The sequence below is a fragment of the Scyliorhinus canicula genome, chromosome 13 (assembly GCF_902713615.1).
Source record: "Scyliorhinus canicula chromosome 13, sScyCan1.1, whole genome shotgun sequence".
In the NCBI taxonomy this organism is placed as follows: Eukaryota; Metazoa; Chordata; class Chondrichthyes; order Carcharhiniformes; family Scyliorhinidae; genus Scyliorhinus; species Scyliorhinus canicula.
The window spans coordinates 79,551,055-79,569,115 of NC_052158.1; positions in this window are offsets into that span (position 1 = coordinate 79,551,055).

Genomic DNA, 18,061 nt, shown 5'->3' on the forward strand with positions numbered 1-18,061 from the left:
TAGCATACACACAAGGCTCTGGCTTTGCTCAGGCTTCCGTCTAATAATAATAATAAAATAATAATCTTTAATAGTGTCACAAGTAGGCTTACATTACACTGCAATGAAGTTACTGTGAAAATCCCCCAGTTGCCACACTCTGGCATCTATTCAGGTAGACTAAGGGAGGATTCAGAATGTCCAAATCACCTAACAGCACGTCAATAACCCCTGCCATCACTTTATTCCATTGCTGAAGTTGTTATTACTGCAACTGTGGCAGTACAGAGGACTATTTTTTACACTGCCTTGATGATATAATAATTTCGCTAAAGGTGCCATTTATCCTGCCCTGAACCAGGTTACAACTGCTCCTTTACTCCTCATCACATTTCAATTAAGGCACTTAATCTACATTACCATGGGAAGCTGCTGCTTTGTTTGCTGTTCTGGGGCGAAATTCTCTGCAGACCGTCGTAACGCCGATTTACGGCGAGCAAAATTGGAGTAGATGACTCCGGCGTGGGGGCCTTCTTTTAGGCAGCTTTTCTCCGTTCCCAGAGGGGCCAGCAGCGGACTGACGCGATACGCGTCAGTTTCACCAGCTGCGGAAGTGGCGAGACCCGGCGTTTTTTGGAGGAGGAGGAGTAGAGAGACTGACCCGGCGTTTGGGGGGGGGGGAGAGGAGAGAGACAGACCCGGCATTTGGTGGGGGGGGGGAGGAGAGAGACAGACCCGGCATTTGGGGGGGGGGTTCCGGCATTTGGGGGGGGGGAGGAGAGAGACAGACCCGGCATTTGGGGGGGGGGGGGGGGGTTGCGGCATCGGGGGGGGGGGGTTTGGGGGCAGCGGCGTGCAGAGAGGGGGGGCGACGGATGCCCGGGGCCAACGCACCGTTGCCCCCCCCCTCTGTACGCCGCTGCCCCCTACCCCAACCACCCCCCCCTCACCACCCCTACCTCCCTCCCCACCACCCCTACCCCCCTCCCCACCACCCCTACCTCCCTCCCCACCACCCCTACCCCCTTCCCCACCACCCCTACCCCCCTCCCCACCACCCCTACCCCCCTCCCCACCACCCCTACCCCCCTCCAACGCCGCCCCCCCATCTCTCGCAACGCCGCAACCCCCCCCCCCTCAACGCCGGGTCCCCCCCCCCCTCAACGCCGGTACCCACAACCCGTCCCCCTCCCTCTGAAGGCCGGTACCCACACCCCCCCCTCTCTCCTCCTCCCCCCCTTCCTTCCTCCTCCCCCCTTCTTCCTCCTCCCCCCCTTCCTTCCTCCTCCCCACTTCCTTCCTCCTCCCCCCTTCCTTCCTCCCCCCCTTCCTTCCTCCCCCCCTTCCTTCCTCCCCCTTCCTTCCTCCTCCCCCCTTCCTTCCTCCTCCCCTTCCTTCCTCCCCCCCTTCCTTCCTCCCCCCCTTCCTTCCTCCGTTAGTGGGGGGGGGGGGTGGCGTTAGTGGGGGGTGGGGGTTGGGGGGTGGGGGGTGCGGCGTTGGAGGCGGGTAGGGGTGGTGAAGGGGGTAGGGGTGGTGAGGGGAGGGGGTTGGGGTAGGGGCAGCTGCGTGCAGAGGGGGGGCGATGGTGCGTTGGCCCCGGGCATCCGTCGCCCCCCTCCTCTGCATGCCGCTGCCCCTACCCCAACCCCCCCTCACCACCCCTACCCCCTTCACCACCCCTACCCCCCTCCAATGCCGCACCCCCCCACCCCCCACCCCCCACTAATGCCGCACCCCCCCCACTAACGGAGGAAGGAAGGGGGGGAGGAAGGAAGGGGGGAGGAGGAAGGAAGGGGGGGGATGAAGGAAGGGGGGAGGAGGAAGGAAGGGGGGGAGGAGGAAGGAAGGGGGGAGGAGGAAGGAGGGGGGAGGAAGGAAGGGGGGGAGGAAGGAAGGGGGGATGAGGAAGGAAGGGGGAGGAGGAAGGGGGGAGGAGGAAGGAAGGGGGGGAGGAGGAGGGGGGGTGTGTGGGTACCGGCATTCAGAGGGAGGGGGACGGGGTGTGGGTACCGGCGTTGAGGGGGGGGACCCGGCGTTGAGGGGGGGGGACCCGGCGTTGAGAGGGGGGGGTTGCGGCGATGAGGGGGGGGTTGCGGCGTTGAGGGTGGGGGGTTGCGGCGTTGCGAGAGATGGGGGGGCGGCGTTGGAGGGGGGGAGGGGTGGTGGGGAGGGGGGTGGGGTGGTGGGGAGGGGGGTAGGGGCGTTGGAGGGAGGTAGGGGTGGTGAGGGGGGGTGGTTGGGGTAGGGGCAGCGGCGTACAGAGGGGGGGGCGACGGTGCGTTGGCCCCGGGCATCCGTCGCCCCCCCTCTCTGAACGCCGCTGCCCCCAAACCCCCCACCCCGATGCCGCAACCCCCCCCATGCCGCAACCCCCCCGATGCCCCCCCCCGATGCCGCAACCCACCCCCCGATGCCGCAACCCTCCCCGATGCCGCAACCCCCCCCCGATGCCGCAACCCCCCCCCGATGCCGCAACCCCCCCGATGCCGCAACCCCCCCCGATGCCGCAACCCCCCCGATGCCGCAACCCCCCCCGATGCCGCAACCCCCCCCGATGCCGCAACCCCCCCCCGATGCCGCAACCCCCCCCGAAGCCGCAACCCACCCCCCGATGCCGCAACCCCCCCCGATGCCGCAACCCCCCCCGATGCCGCAACCCCCCCCGATGCCCCCCCCGATGCCGCAACCCCCCCCCGATGCCGCAACCCCCCCGATGCCGCAACCCCCCCCCCGATGCCGCAACCCACCCCCCGATGCCGCAACCCACCCCCCCCCTGATGCCGCAACACACCCCCCGACACTGAATGGCGTCAACCATCATCAATGGTTGACGCCGTTTTAAAGCAACTGTGATTTTCGCCGACGTGACCCGTGGCCACGTCGGCGGGACTTCGGCCCATCAGGGCCGGAGATTTGTGGAAACTAAAAAAAAAATGAAATCCCGCCGGCGCCAGCTGTTTTCAGAGGCTGCCGGCGGGATTTGCACAGCGCCGGTTTTTGGCCGGTCAGAGATTTAAAAACCCTGCGGGAGCGGGATTAACGCCGCTGCCGGCCGATTCTCCGACCCTGCGTGGGGTCGGAGAATTTCGCCCCTGATCTTGTAATTTAGCTTGCTTCGTTCCCCATTAATTCCTTTTTAAGGGTCCCACTTATTCTTCTATCCCCATTTTCCTCATGTTATCCCCCACCTGCAAGGATTAATGGTTTCTTAGGCTGATACAGTAGTCCCCCGTTATACCGCGCTCCGCAATACCGCGTTCGCGATATACCGCGGGGGAGCTTATGGACCCCAACTGTCAGTTGTGTCAATTTCAGCGGCCGGCTCACTTTGATCCGGAGAGGGAAGCTGCTCTCTCACTGAAACAATCAGCCGGCCGCTGAAATTGACACTGCCGGCTGCTCTCTCCCTCCAATCAGAAACATTAAAACTTAAAAGTTGGATTGGAGGGAGAGAGCAGCGGGCAGTGTCAATTTCAGCGGCCGGCTGATTGTTTCAGTGAGAGAGCAGCTTCCCTCTCCGGATCAAAGTGAGCCGGCCGCTGAAATTGACACTGTTTTAATTAGATCCACGATGGGGGTTTTAAATTTTTTAAAAAATCTATGCTAGCGCTTCCCATTGTGAGTCTACGGGGGTCTGACCTCTCCCCCCGCCCCCCGTAGACTCTCAATGGGAAGCGCTAGCATAGATTTTTAAATAAATTTAAAACCCCCATCGTGGATATCCGCGGCTCGGTTGCAACGCGGGTGGCTGTCTTGGACCCCAACACCTGCGTTATAAAGGGGGACTACTGTACAAAGGTAAAATGATTCATATGTATGTGTATAGTTATTCTTGAGATTGCATGGTAGCTGTAGTCTACCTAACACATGTTCTAATTAAGAACTCAGCCTCATAAGCAAATAGTGAATATACTGGAGGTCTCCAAAATGTCTCTCAACACTATGAAATGAGAAAATTAAAGTTAAACACAATCCTGTTCCTTCCACAGACAGTTGGCCCTATCACGGATTCTGCTCCAGTTGTTTCACATCTTGAGGAAATTATATGTAAAAATACTCAGATTGAGCAAACATGAGAATATTCATCCATCCCATCCCCGCTGTTCAGCCCTGCCTTTCATCCTCCACAGCACTTTCCCACTCCAGCAGCACAGGGCCAATTAAATCTTCTGGACTATTTGATCATCTCAGTGTGTACATGGCTCTATAATCTCCAAGGCTACTCCCAATGAGTAATTTGTATAATTTCTTTCCAAAGCATTTAATCAACACGGCTGAGTTTGCTTCTCATGTTGGCTAGGTGGCACCATGTTGGTGAGGCATGAATATTTACTGAGGGGGATTGTGTGGCGGATGGCCCATTAATAATATTTTAATTCAGTAAAATCTATTTAAATGAGGCCCAGATCCTTAGTGGGCGTGAACCTTGTGACATCGTCAGCGAGGAAAAATCGGGAAATGTGATGTCTTCGGAGAGAATTGATTTCAGTTCCCTCTGACGGTGGCTGTGGGCTGAAAGTCGGGCCCCTATCTACAGTGCGGTGCACAGTTTTGGTCTTCTTATTTCAGAAAGGATATAAATGAGTTCGGAGTTGAATGAAGGTTCACTCAACTGACACCTTTTCTTTAAATTTTAGAGTACCCAATTCATTTTTTTTCCAATTAAGGGGCAATTTAGCGTAACCAATCCACCTATCCTGCACATCTTTGGGTTGTGGGGGCGAAACCCACACAAACACGCGGAGAATGTGCAACCTCCACACGGACAGTGACCCAGAGCCGAGGTGGAACCTGGGACCTCGGCGCCGTGAGGCAGCAATGCTAACCAACTTGCCACCATGCTGCCCTACACTCAACTGATACCTGTGTTATGACTGGAAGATGTCACCTAATTTGTTAAATTCCCGAACAGGATCCCAATTTTGTTGTGCCCCCATGTGAGGAGGAATGAGCTGGCCCCCCTACTTTATCCAACCCCTCAGTTGGTCACAAGGTTAATTGTTAATTTAAAAAGGATCTTTTCCCCCTGTGGATACCTTTTCCTTGTCCAAATGTACTTATTTTTTCAAAGAAACAATTTTAATCAAACTTTCTTGAGTCAAAGAAAGAGTAAGGGCGGAATTCACCCAGCGGGTTTGGTGGCGGATGGACATGATGAATCTCACAGGGGCCAAAACGTCAGAAACCCCCCAGAGCAGAATCACGTTGCAATTCTCCTAAAGGTGGATTGATGGTAAATTGCTGCTCCCACTGGTAAGTGGTGCAAATACCATTTGCATTCATTTGCATCTCATGAATGCTCATTAAAACAGCAGTCTGTTGGCACCCTGTTTGGCCTTTCAATCTTGTGTCACGCCAACGGTAATTTATGCCGGCGCCAAACGCGATTACCGATGAGTGCAGCGCACCAGGCGGTCCTCAATTCACCAGAGACTTTGAGGTGAGTGCAAGCGCTGCTCCTTGTGCGCTGTTCACCACTCCGTCGGGTCAGACCAGTTCCTGCCCTCCTGTTTTATGTCAAGCTGGTCTTCATAGACAGCACTGAGCTGCTGGACCCATGGACCCTCCTATGTCACAGAATCAGGTCCGTTCTGCGCCTGGGGTTGGTGAGTATAGGGGGTCACCTTGCCATTGGTGCCACACAGCAGCATTTATCTGGACAGAACTGTGCTGTGGGTCACATGCAGCCATCGCAACAAAGGTCCAAAGCGCAATGTGAGACTGGGAGATGGGGGGGTCGGGTGGGTGGTGGGCGAGCTGTGACCTAACAAAGGCAAGGGGAAAATGTGGCAGGAGAACTGTGCAGAGGGAGGTGGGATTGGTGAGGGCTCCTGACAGCATGCAGAGGAGCAAGGAGTTGGATGAAGAAGGTGAACAATGAAAGGCAGAGGGAAGACCGAGTGGAGAGAAGTTGAACGCTGACAAGGCTGCAAGAAAAACTCACAAACAAGGGGATCAAAGTGGCACAATGTCGTCTACTGGAAGGGGATGGATGAAGACTCCAGATGTGGTAGATAGATGTCCAAAGTGGGGCGTGGACACCTTGCAGATGATTGACTTGGGGGGAAGGTGGTTGAATCAAGGAACAGGCTTCCTCATGAGACTGCTTGCCTTTCCCATGTGGGTTGCTGACATCCGGCATGGTGGCACAGTGTTAGCACTGCTGCCTCACAGCGTCAGGGACCTGAGATCAATTCTGACCTTGGGTGACTGTCTATGTGGAGTTTGTACATTCTTCCTGTGACTGCGTGCATTTCCTCCAGGTGCTTTGATTTCCTCCCTGTGGTGGTATGAATGTGATCACTGCCATTGGTGCAGAGCATGGGTTTCGCATTGGCTCTGGCTGGTCATGTGCCTTTCGTCCGATTGGCTGGGACTAGTCATGTGACTGCTCACCAATTGGTCGAGAGGCAAGTAGACCCCTGCCTCCAAGGCGGGATATAAGTACCCAGAGTTCCCGGCGGTCAGCCTTTCTCTGTAGTCGACCACCGGGCTAACAACTAGCTGATTAAAGCCACAGTTTGGATCTTCATCGTATCTCGAGTCCAATTGATGGTACATCACTCCCACAGTCTAAAAATGTGCAGGTTAGGTGGATTGGCTATGCTAAATTGCCGTTAGGTGGGGTTAAGGGGATATGGTCGGGTTTGGGCCAGTTAGAGTGCTGTTTCAGAGGGTCACTGCAGACTCAATGTGCTCAATGGCCTCCTTCGCAGGGGTCTATGATCTGCACGGTCTGGTGAAGATAGGCGGGCTGGAGAGAGTAATAATAGTGTGCTGCACTGTTATTTAAATATGATGCCGGGACCTTTGAACCCATCAGGTGAGGAAAGGCGGATGAGTCAGCTGCCTGCCTGCCAGGAGAGTTGAAGGGGAACTCACTTGGTGCATAAGTAATTAACTTTCAAGCACAAGAACAAAATAAAATGAAGCAGTCTTTGGCTGTCTGTGAGCACAATGAAGGCACGTTGCGGCTGTTAAGTTGGGTGATTCTGATAGAGCTGACTTTGGCAGTTTTGCAGTTAGTTTGGGGATACTGGATTATGTGGCATAGCTGACGAGGCTGCCTAATTATCTTTCAAGTATAGCTTCTGCTGAGCTCTTTTCCAGCAACAGAAAGAGAGTGCCTTTTGCCTGCAACTGCAATAATGACGAACTGCTGTTTCTTCCTGTTTCTGTGCCACTCACCCTCTGACAAACCAGCATACCAATACACACAGGTCCGCAGATGACTTTTGAACCCATTTCCCTATTTATTCCTGGAAGGAAAAAAACAAACATGTAATTTGCCCAGAATCCATGTTCTTTAAACCCAGCCCATTTCCATACTCTGAGATGTAACTCAACAGGAGATGAATTTTGGATGTTTGCTGAGATGTGACAATCAGACTCCATTGTCTCCGCAACCACAGGGGATTAAAGTTACGTTTTTTGCATTTCATCTCTTCTTCTCAGTGTCTTGTTTGAAGTAGGACTTGACACTTGTAATTCATAATATGGAAAGATGTGTCATTTGAAACATGGAATTCTGGCAATATCTGGTCTGAGAGAAACATGAGAGGATACAGGGAAAGATCCCATGAAGGGTTAATAGCAGCTGCAAAGAGCAGGATTATAAAATGCAGATTCTTTCTCTCAAGCAAGCTTAGCAAACACACAGGATTTTTGTACGAAGCTACAAACAATGTCTCACACCTTCATTGAAAGTAACTATCTTAGTAAGCATCTGGAAAAGCATGGATGAAGGTTTCAGTTGAATTAAGTGACAAATGTTTAAAACAGGCAGTTCTTTCAAGTTATAACCAAGTGGATTTTTAGCATTACGCTAAAAGCAATGTTTCACACCTTCATTGAAATTAACTATCTTTGTAAACAGCTGGAAAGGAAAGGATGAGGTTCAGTTGAATCTGCTGACAATTCTAAGTGTGAAGTTCTGCCGATATCAGGTAAATTGAAGAAAATTGGAGACAACCTGCCTATGAGAAACATAATTTAGAGCCAAAATCAAAGTCAAAGTTATGAGCTGGGGACACAATTGGAAAATAAAACTATAGAAATGACAGGAATTAAAAGTAACACCTCTTGAAACCAAAGCATTTTTGAATATCACAAAGGAACTTTTTTTTTAATAAACAATTTTATTGAGGTAGTTTTTGGCTTTATAAACAGTTACAGACATAATCAGAAAGAAAGCAAAAAAGGCAAAAATGTGCAAACATCCATGTACTTTCAATACTTCAATCATAACATATTGCACAAGCCCTCTCCTCTCCCACCGGTACTACCCGCCATATTTTCCCTCCTACTCTACTCTACCCCCCACCCCCTGCTGACGCTCACTCTCCTGCAAAGAAGTCCTCACAAAGGAACTTTGAACAACACAAAGGACAATGTAATCAGATCTGAGGGCTGAGGCCATGCTCAAAATGAATACTTAGTTGTATTAGAATGTTTCGATCAAAGATACTTTTTACAATCAAAGTGGAATAATAGTTATTTTACAATAAGGTAATAAAAACTTAATAACTGTTAGAAAGAGAATATAAGCCCAGAGACCAGAGCAGGAACTAGCAGAAGCAGACCAGAACCAGAACTCAGAGAGAAGGAGTGAAGGAACAAGAGAAGCAAGCATATTCAGCTTAGTCAGCTCGGTCATGGGAAAGATAAGCCAAGCAGCCGAGCTAAAACAGCTAATACATCTAAGAAAGACTAGAATTTAAAGAGGAGGCAAAGTCAGCTCAGAGTCAGCTCAGAGATAGCCAGCACACAGCCAGCTCTCATAGCTCAGTACATGGGATCGACAAGACAGAGCAACCGAGCTCACCAGTGAATACATCTAAAGAAGACCAGACTTTAAAGAAGATTGATTGTCAAGTTGGGCCTGAGGGTCCCTTCAACCAACCAGCAGGATCCAGAAGCAAGATCTTTTTACCTTTCTGTAAAGAAAGTGATTGCAGCTTTTAAAATAAAAAATATAATAATAAAATAATTTAATTTAACCTGAAACAGTGGTTTATTCCTAAGTCTACTTTACTTACTTAGCAATGCGGGACCCAGGATCGATGCTACTAAGTGGTAAGTAGATGGAATCTTTGGTGAAGATATGGGTTATACCGAGGGATAACTTGAAAATATGGTTTGACCTGAATAGCACCCACCAAAGCCTGCATCTGAGTCAGGGAGTGAGAATCCCTGTTCACCATTTAGAATGTCGGCCCTTCTTGGTATGGGGGAATTCTAAGAATAGTGGTGAGTTTTCAACAGCACACCCTTTAATGTGAGTCATTCCATATTCTCTTGGGACTGGTCAGTCAGCTATAATCCACATAGCAAATTCCCAGTAGGTGGTCACTTTACATCACCAGCCGTCTTTTGCTAAGTGTCTTTGCTTGAATTTCTTTCGATGAAACGCATGTCTTCCTTAAGAATCTCAATATGCCTTTAATAAGAACACAGGGAGTCCACACCGAATAAAATAAGAAACACAAACAATATGTGCACTACCCAGTAGATCCCTACCGGTTTCCTGTTCTGGTTGGTGCCTTACTGGCTGACCTTTTATACATTGGTTAATTGAAATATCCTTCCCCGAGCACCGGAGCTCACACTCCGCAAGGAGAGGAGGATGACAAGCATTCCCACCCTGTAGGTTCCGTGAGGGTTATTATATTGCCCATAATAATTTGGGGTTTATCGTATGAAGAAAGTTTGGACAGGCTACGCCCATATCCATTGGAGTTCAGAAGATTGAGAGGTGATCTTATTGAAACATATAAGATCCTGAGGGGGCTTGACAGTGTGGATATTGAAAGAAATTTCTCCCTATGGGAGAGACTAGGACAAGGGGCATTGTTTAAAAATAAGGGGTCATCATTTAAGAGGGAAATAAGAAGAAATATTTTCCTCGGGCGTCATGAATTTTTGGAACTCTCTTTCCCAGAGAGTGGAGGAGACAATGTTATTGAATGTTTTTAAGGCAGAAGTGGTTAGAGTTTTGACTAATAAGGGAGCCAAAGGTTATTAGTTAGGTGGAATGTAAAGTTGAGGCAAAGTTGGATCTGCCATGATCTTATTGAATGGCAGAGCAGACTCGAAGGGCAGAATTGGAGTACTTCTGCTCATAGATCATATGGAGTGCTGCAGGAATATGGAAGAGATCAGAATTGAAGGAGAGCAGAAATCTCAATGGATTGGAAAAAATTACAAAGTTAGAAACGGTTGAAGTGGGGGAGGGCTCCGCAGGTACTAGGTGGGGGGGGGGGGGGGCTCCGCAGGTACAATATTTCTAGTTTGATGGGGAGAGTGAAAGCTGACCTGGCAAGGTGGGATGGTCTCCCTCTGTCACTGGCGGGTTGGGTACAGGCGGTTAAAATGAACGTGTTGCCCTGCTGCGATTTCTGTTTATTTTTCAATGCCTACCGATTTTCCTGCCAAAGGCTTTTTTCAGAGATTGAGGGAAGGATTACTTTGTTCATATGGGGAGGGGAGGTGGCCAGAGTTAGAAAGGTGCTGCTACAGAGGGGAAGGCAGGCAGGGGGTTTGGGTCTTTCAAACCTGATGTATTACTACTGGGCAGCGAATGTAGAGAAGGTGCGGAGCTGGGTCAGAGGGGTTGATTCCCAGTGGGTCAGAATGGAGGAGCGTTTGTGCAGGGGATCGGGATTGAAAGCACTCGCAACAGCGCCGCAGCCGATGGCCCCGGGGAAATACTCAGGGAGTCCGGTAAGAATAACTTCATTGAGAATTTGGAGACAGTTTCGCCAACACTTCAGGTTGGGGGCAGGGCCAAGGGAAATGCCGATTCGGGGGAACCACAGATTTGAGCCAGGGAGGTGGGATGGACATTTTTGGAAATGGGAGGAGAAGGGGATTAAGACACTAAAAGATTTGTTTCTTCGGGGTCGGTTTGCAGGATTGAAGGAGCTGGAAGTGAAGTATGGACTGGAGCAGGGGGAAATGTTTAGATACATGCAGGTTCGAGATTTTGCCAGAAAGGAGATGCAGAGCTTCCCGGTGGAGCTGGCCTCCACATTGCTGTAGGAAGTGCTGATGACAGGGGGACTGGAGAAGGGGGTAGTGTCGGCAGTTTACGGAGCTATTTTGTAAGAGGAGAAGGCACCACTGGAAGGGATCAAAGGAAAGTGGGAGGAAGAGTTGGGAGAGGATATGGAGGCAGGGTTCTGGTGTGAGGTGCTCCGGAGAGTGAATACCTCCACCTCGTGCGCCAGGTAGGGGCTGATACAGCTGAAGGTGGTATCCAGAGCACACCTCATAAGGGCGAGGATAAGCTGATTCTTTGAAGGAGTAGAAGATGTCTGTGAATGTTGCGGGGGAGGGGGGGGGGGGGGCGCTAATCACGTTCATATGTTTTGGTCCTGTCCAAAGCTAGAGGATTACTGGAAGGAGGTTTTTACGGTAATTTCTAAAGTGGTGCACGTGAAACTGGACCTGGGCCCCCGGGAGGCCATATTCGGGGTGTCGGACCAGTCAGGGTTGGAAACGGGTGCAGGGGCAGATGTTGTAGCCTTCGCCTCATTGATCGCCCCAGGGCGGATCCTGTTAAGTTGGAGAGCAGCCTCTCCACCCTGTGCCCTGGCGTGGCAGGGGGACCTGTTGGAATTCTTTACTCTTGAGAAGGTTAAGTTTGAACTGAGGGGAAGGATGGAGGGGTTCTACAATTCATGGGCATTATTCATTATGCACTTTCAAGAACTGGATAACATTGAACATTAGTTGGGGCGGGTGGGTGGGAGGGTTGCCGGGAGGGGGGCTGTGTATGTAAATGGCGACTTTGGGTGATCCCTAATTCCTTTTTGTCATTTGTTTGTGTGAACATGCGGGCTAATGTTTGGGGTTTGGTGGGAGGATGGGATCGTTGTTATTGATATGGGGATTGACATATTTGTTACTGATTATTGTTTATTTGTGGTGGGTGTAAATTTGGGAAAATTGTGAAAAAGGAGAATATAAAGTATTTTTTAAAAAATGTTAGAAACGATTGAGCTCATAGGGGGAATTGAAAACTAAGGCAAATATTTTGAATTGCTGGACTGGGAGTCAGTGCAGTTCAGCGGGCAAAAGAATGCGAGGTGAAAGGGACTTTGTGCAAATAGGATACAGGCAACAGAGTTTGGATGAGGGTCAAGCTTGTGGAGGACACAAGGTTGGAGGCTTTCATGGATGACAATTTCAGCAAATGCAGAGCCGGGTGATGTGTCAGAAACAGAGGGCGTGAATGAACAGCCACATCGTGCCTGACTTGGTGACGGTGATGAGGCCGTTAAATCTCATGAGAGACCAACGCTCCCATGGCGAGTGTACGGACCAACAATACCAACACCCAATACTTCCAGCTGCACAGGGGCACCAGACAAGGATGCCCACTGTCCCCGCTGCTGTTCGCACTAGCAATCGAACCGCTAGCAATCGCCCTCAGGGCAGCAAAAAATTGGAGGGGGATCCGAAGGGAAGGCAGAGAGCACAGAGTCTCACTCTATGCAGATGATCTGCTCCTCTACATCTCGGACCCACAAAGCAGCATGGACGGAATCATCGCGCTCCTGAAAGAGTTTGGAGCCTTCTCGGGCTACAAACTCAACATGAGCAAAAGCGAGATCTTCCCAGTACACCCGCAAGGGGGGTGGGGGGGGGGGGGAGCACTAAAGGGGCTGCCGTTCAAACAAGCCCGACACAAATTCTGCTACCTGGGGATCTAAATAGCCCATGACTGGAAAGGGATCCACAAATGGAACCTCACCAGCCTGACGGAGGAAGTGAAAAAGGACCTGCAAAGATGGAGCACACTCCCACTCTCCCTCGCGGGGAGAGTCCAGACGATCAAAATGAACGTACTGCCCAGGTTCCTCTTCCTGCTTAGATCCATTCCGATCTACATTCCCAAGGCATTTTTCAAAGTGCTGGACAAACTTATCATGGCGTTCATATAGGGGGGATAAAAATGCTAGGATCCCAAAGAAGGTCCTACAAAAAGCAAAATCCAGGGGGGGCTAGCCCTCCCAAATCTACAATTCTACCACTGGGCGGCAACAGCCGAGCGAGTAAGGTGATGGATCCAGGAGCCAGAAGCCAAGTGGGTGCGTGCGGAGGAGGCCTCCTGCATGGGGACCTCCCTCTGGGCCCTCGCCACGGCAGCACGCCCATCCCCACCCAAAAAACACTCCAGCAGCCCAGTGGTGACAGCCACCCTCCAATCCTGGAACCAACTGCGGCAGCAATTTGGCCTGACCAAAATGTCGGACAAGGCTCCCATCTGCAACAACCATAGGTTTACACCAGCACTGACTGACGCCACCTTCAAAAGGTGGAGGCAGGACGGGGGGATACTGACAGTCAGGGACCTATACACGGACGACAGGATCGCAACACTGGACGAACTGACAGAGAAATTTCGGCTAGCTGGGGGGAACGAGCTACGGTACCTGCAGCTCAAAAACTTCCTATGAAAGGAGACAAGGGCGTACCCACAACCGCCACGACAGACACTACTGGAAGACCTACTGGACGCAAGTATCCTAGAGAAAGGGAACCGTAGCGACATGTATGACCGACTGGTAGAAAGACGACACCGTACTGGACGCAACAAGAAGGAAATGGGAGGACGACCTGGGGATGGAGATAGGGTGGGGACTCTGGAGCGAAGCACTGCATAGGGTCAACTCCACCTCCTCGTTCGCAAGGCTCAGCCTGACACAACTAAAAGTGGTACATAGAGCCCACTTAACAAGAAACCGTATGAGTAGGTTCTTCCCGGAGGTGGAGGACAGATGTGAACAGTGCCAAAGAGGCCCGGCCAACCACACCCACATGTTCTGGTCTTGCCCCAGACTTGTGGAGTACTGGACAGCCTTCTTCGAGGCTATGTCCAAAGTGGTGGGGGTGAGGGTGGAGCCATGCCCTATAGTGGCGGTCTTCGGGGTTTCAGACCAGCCAGATCTATTCCTGGGGAGGAGGGCGGACGCCCTTGCCTTTGCCTCCCTGATCGCCCGCCGTAGAATCCTGTTTGGCTGGCGGTCAGCAGCACGCCCAGAGCTACAGACTGGCTGTCCGACCTCTCGGAATCTCTCCAAATGGAGAAAATCAAATTCGCCATCCGAGGGTCAGACGACGGCTTCCACAGAACGTGGGAGCCATTCATGCAATTGTTCCGGGACCTGTTTGTGGCCAACGAACAAGAGGAAGAATAGTCGGGTGGCCAAGAATCAGGGGAAAATGGACGGGAATCGGGGGAAGGTAGCCGGGGGGGGTGGGGGGGGGGGGGCTAGGGGTTTGTTATGGGGGTTTGATGGCTAGCTAAGGCCCAAAACCAAACTGTAAATAAATGCCTATAAACATGTGCCTCGGCCATATTGGGGAATGTAAAATATGTATGCTGGCTAAAGGGGGCGGCCACAGTTGTTATTATGAAGATGCCTACCTGTAAATATACATGTTAATTTTTCTCTCTAATAATTTGTAATTTGTTGGATATAAAATATGAAAACTCAATAAAAAACATTTTATAAAAAATAAAAAAATCTCGTGAGAGACCACTCACGAGATTTGCGAAGCTCGGATCACCTTGCAAAATATAATGAGATCTCGCATGGATTTTGCCCTTGCTAGGCGAGATCCAGATTTACATATTTAAGTGAACAGTTAGGCACACTTAAATATGTCGGCACCTGATGCACCCACGGCCTGGTAACGAACGCCCGTGCCTGGGAGACCCTGCCATGGTACCGTTCAGCACTTGTCCACACAAATGTGGACCAGCAAAATGGCACCTGGAAGTGGGGGGGGGGGGGTCTCCAGGGCATCAGAGGCACCCAGGTGGTTGGGCTCTGGGGAGGATGGTAACCCAACACTATGACACTGCCACCTGGGCATCTTGCCACTTCCAGCTTGGCATCTTGGCACTGCCACCTGAGCACCTTGGCAGTACCACCTTGGAACTTCCAGGGTGCCTGGGTGGCACTGTCTGATCGGCAGGGGCACTGCCTAGGTGCCAGGCTGGCAGTTTCAAGATTCCCAGATGCCAGGTTTCCCATACAAGGGATAGGGCTGGGTGAGTTCTATCCTTATGAGATATTTTGAGGGGGATCGAGGACCCCCTAACAGGTATGTTTGCCCATTGGGGACCGGTCCGGAGGTGCGGTGGGAAGTCAAAGGAAATCCAAAGTTCAGGGTGTCATTTTCCTGCACTGACAAGCTTAGTCAAGTCTGTTCCCAGATTTGCAAGCCATCAATCCAATGTCCACCATGGCTGAGTTCAAGTGAGTTAAGCACCTAATCAAATGAGGAAGTAAACCCCTGACCTGCCTCAAGAAAGCAGCCAATGCTACTGAAAACCTATTACATCTTCCAATAGCATGACAAACTCACACGGGATTGGGTGGGCTAAACAATGACAGTCTCCTACCCAACCAACAGGAGGATCAACAAGTGTCTCCCCTTCAGCATGATTAAAGATCAAATGGGCGGACAATCATTCACAATGCTCCAAGTATAACCCCATATGTATAGATTTTCTACCATTCTCATTTCTCCCTTACCTCCAATCCCAGATCCCAAATACTTCCATTGAAGATGTGGTAAATGTAGAAAGAGTACACATTAGAACATGAGAAAGATGAGCAGGAGAAGGGTAATTACCCTCTTGAGCCTGCTCTGATATTCAGTGAAACCGTGAATGGTCATCAACCTCAACTCCATATTTTCACCTAATCCTACTAAAATCCATACAATTTACATTCCAGAATCATTTATTCTCTTGAAACAAATATCCGGTTTTGATGTGTGTACTGTACCTGAAGCTGCCAACAATGGCCCCGAATCATATCAGGTCGTTCACCAATTAATTACCAGTTCACCCTCACTAACCAACCACCCTATCCTTGTCTTTTGAAGCTGTAAAGCTTGTCCAATCCAAGGTGAATTATTATGAGCAATTGAATGAACTAGGAAAGCCTCTGAGATATACCCTGAACAACAAACATAGGACAGAGAACTTTGACATAAATCAATGGAAAAGCTTACCTCAGTTCCACATGAGATCAGCAAGGAGTCTACAGACTCCTGTGACTCATTGCACACCAGGAATGTGGAGCTCTGGAAAGCTATTCACTTGTCCCAATGTACACACTCAGACTGTCCCAAAGGAAGATAAAAATGAGTCAGTATGTATACCGTCACAAGCTATTAAGGATTCTCTTTTGTTCAGTTGAAATCCCCATAATGAGACATAGAGCCATAGATGTCTGCAGCACAGAAAAAGCCCTTTGGGCCATTGCATCTGTGCCAGTCAAAAACAACCACCTCATTATTCTATTCCCATTTTCCAGAACTTTGCCCATAGCCTTGTGTGCCTTGGTATTGCAAGTGCACAGCTAAATATTTCTTAACTGTTACGAGGGTCTCCGCCTCCGCTACCCTTTGCAGGCAGTGAGTTCCAGACTCCCACCACCTTCTGGGTGAAAAAGCTTTTCCTCACATCCCCTCTCAACTTCCTGCTCCTTACCAAAAGTCTATGCTCCCTGGTCATTGATCCCTCCACCAAAAGGGAAACATTTCTTCCTGTCTACTCTATCTATGCCCCTAATAATTTTATACATCTCAATCATGTCCCCCTCAGTCTTCTCTGCTCCAAGGAAAACAACCTCAGTTTATCCAATCTCTCTTCATAGCTAAAACTCTCCAGCCCAGGCAACATCCTGTTAAATCTCCTCTGCACCCTTTCCAGTACTATCACATCCCTTCTGTAATGTGGATTCCAGAACAGCATGCAAGACTCTAGCTGTGGACTAACCAATGTTTCATAGAGTTCCATCATAACCTCCCTGCTCTTAAACTCTATGCCTCAGCTAACAAAGATCAAACCCTGTGAGATATTTCCTCTGTTGGGATGTAATCTCCCTGAATAAGCATATACAAAGCATGCTTAACTATATCAAAAACAAGCAGTATCACTCTAACATCTAGGCAAATGCATACAGAGGAACTTCATGAAATGTTTGCGTGTATTTTTCATCTGAGTAAAACCTAACAATAGGGTATTTCGCATTCATATTTCAAGGTCTATTCAAAATTATGACAACCCTATAACCTGTAATAATATATAACACCACATTAAAGGTTATAGTCTAATTCATTAGTGTGGTAGCATAACCCTTTAATGTGACAAACTCCACTGACCATGTGACCGGCCCGGGGGGGGGGGGCAATTACGCGGCAGCGTGCGAAGCCCGGCCAATGGGGAGTTAATGTAGAGCCCTGGGAGCAGGACTGCTGGCAATGTGGGCCAGGGAGCTGAAGTGTAATGGCCTGTTGCATAGTATTCTGTGCCTGTTATCTAACTTTGCATTTCATCAATAAACCTCTTTGTTTACTACTGCAAACCTCCAATGTGTGTGTGCCTTGAGCCACCGCATTGGTGACAAGGTAAATATTTTTAATCGCAACCGTCAGTCATCGTGAATTAAGAGTTAAGAAAGCAGAAAAGCTCCGGCAAGAGTCGGAATAATTTGAACCGCAAGTGGAAATGCCTATCGTTGGGAAACAAGATGCATTTAACCAAAGAGTTACGTCATGGAGTCAGTTCATAGAACTACTAAGTTTCTTCTGCGAACGGGATCATGGCGAGGGCAAGCAGAAGGTGATACTTCAGACCGTTTCCGTGCCCCAAACATATAATTTGATCAGAACCTCACCTTCCCGGAGGCAGCCGACTCAAAGGCCTTTGACCAGATAGTTAAATTAGTTAAAGAACATTACAACCCAAGATCCTCGATTATCCTCAAGCATTATAATTTTAACTCTGGGGGCAGCACGGTGGCGCAATAGTTAGCACTGCAGCCTCATGGCGCCGAGGTCCCAGGTTCGATCCCAGCTCTGGGTCACTAACTGTGTGGAGTTTGCACATTCTCCCCGTGTTTGCGTGGGTTTCACCCCCACAACCCAAAGATGTGCAGGCTAGGTGGATTGGCCATGCTAAATTGCCCCTTAATTGGAAAAAATTAATTGGGCACTCTAAATTAATTTTTTTTAAATAATAATTTTAACACTGCTTTGAGGTGCCATGAAGAGC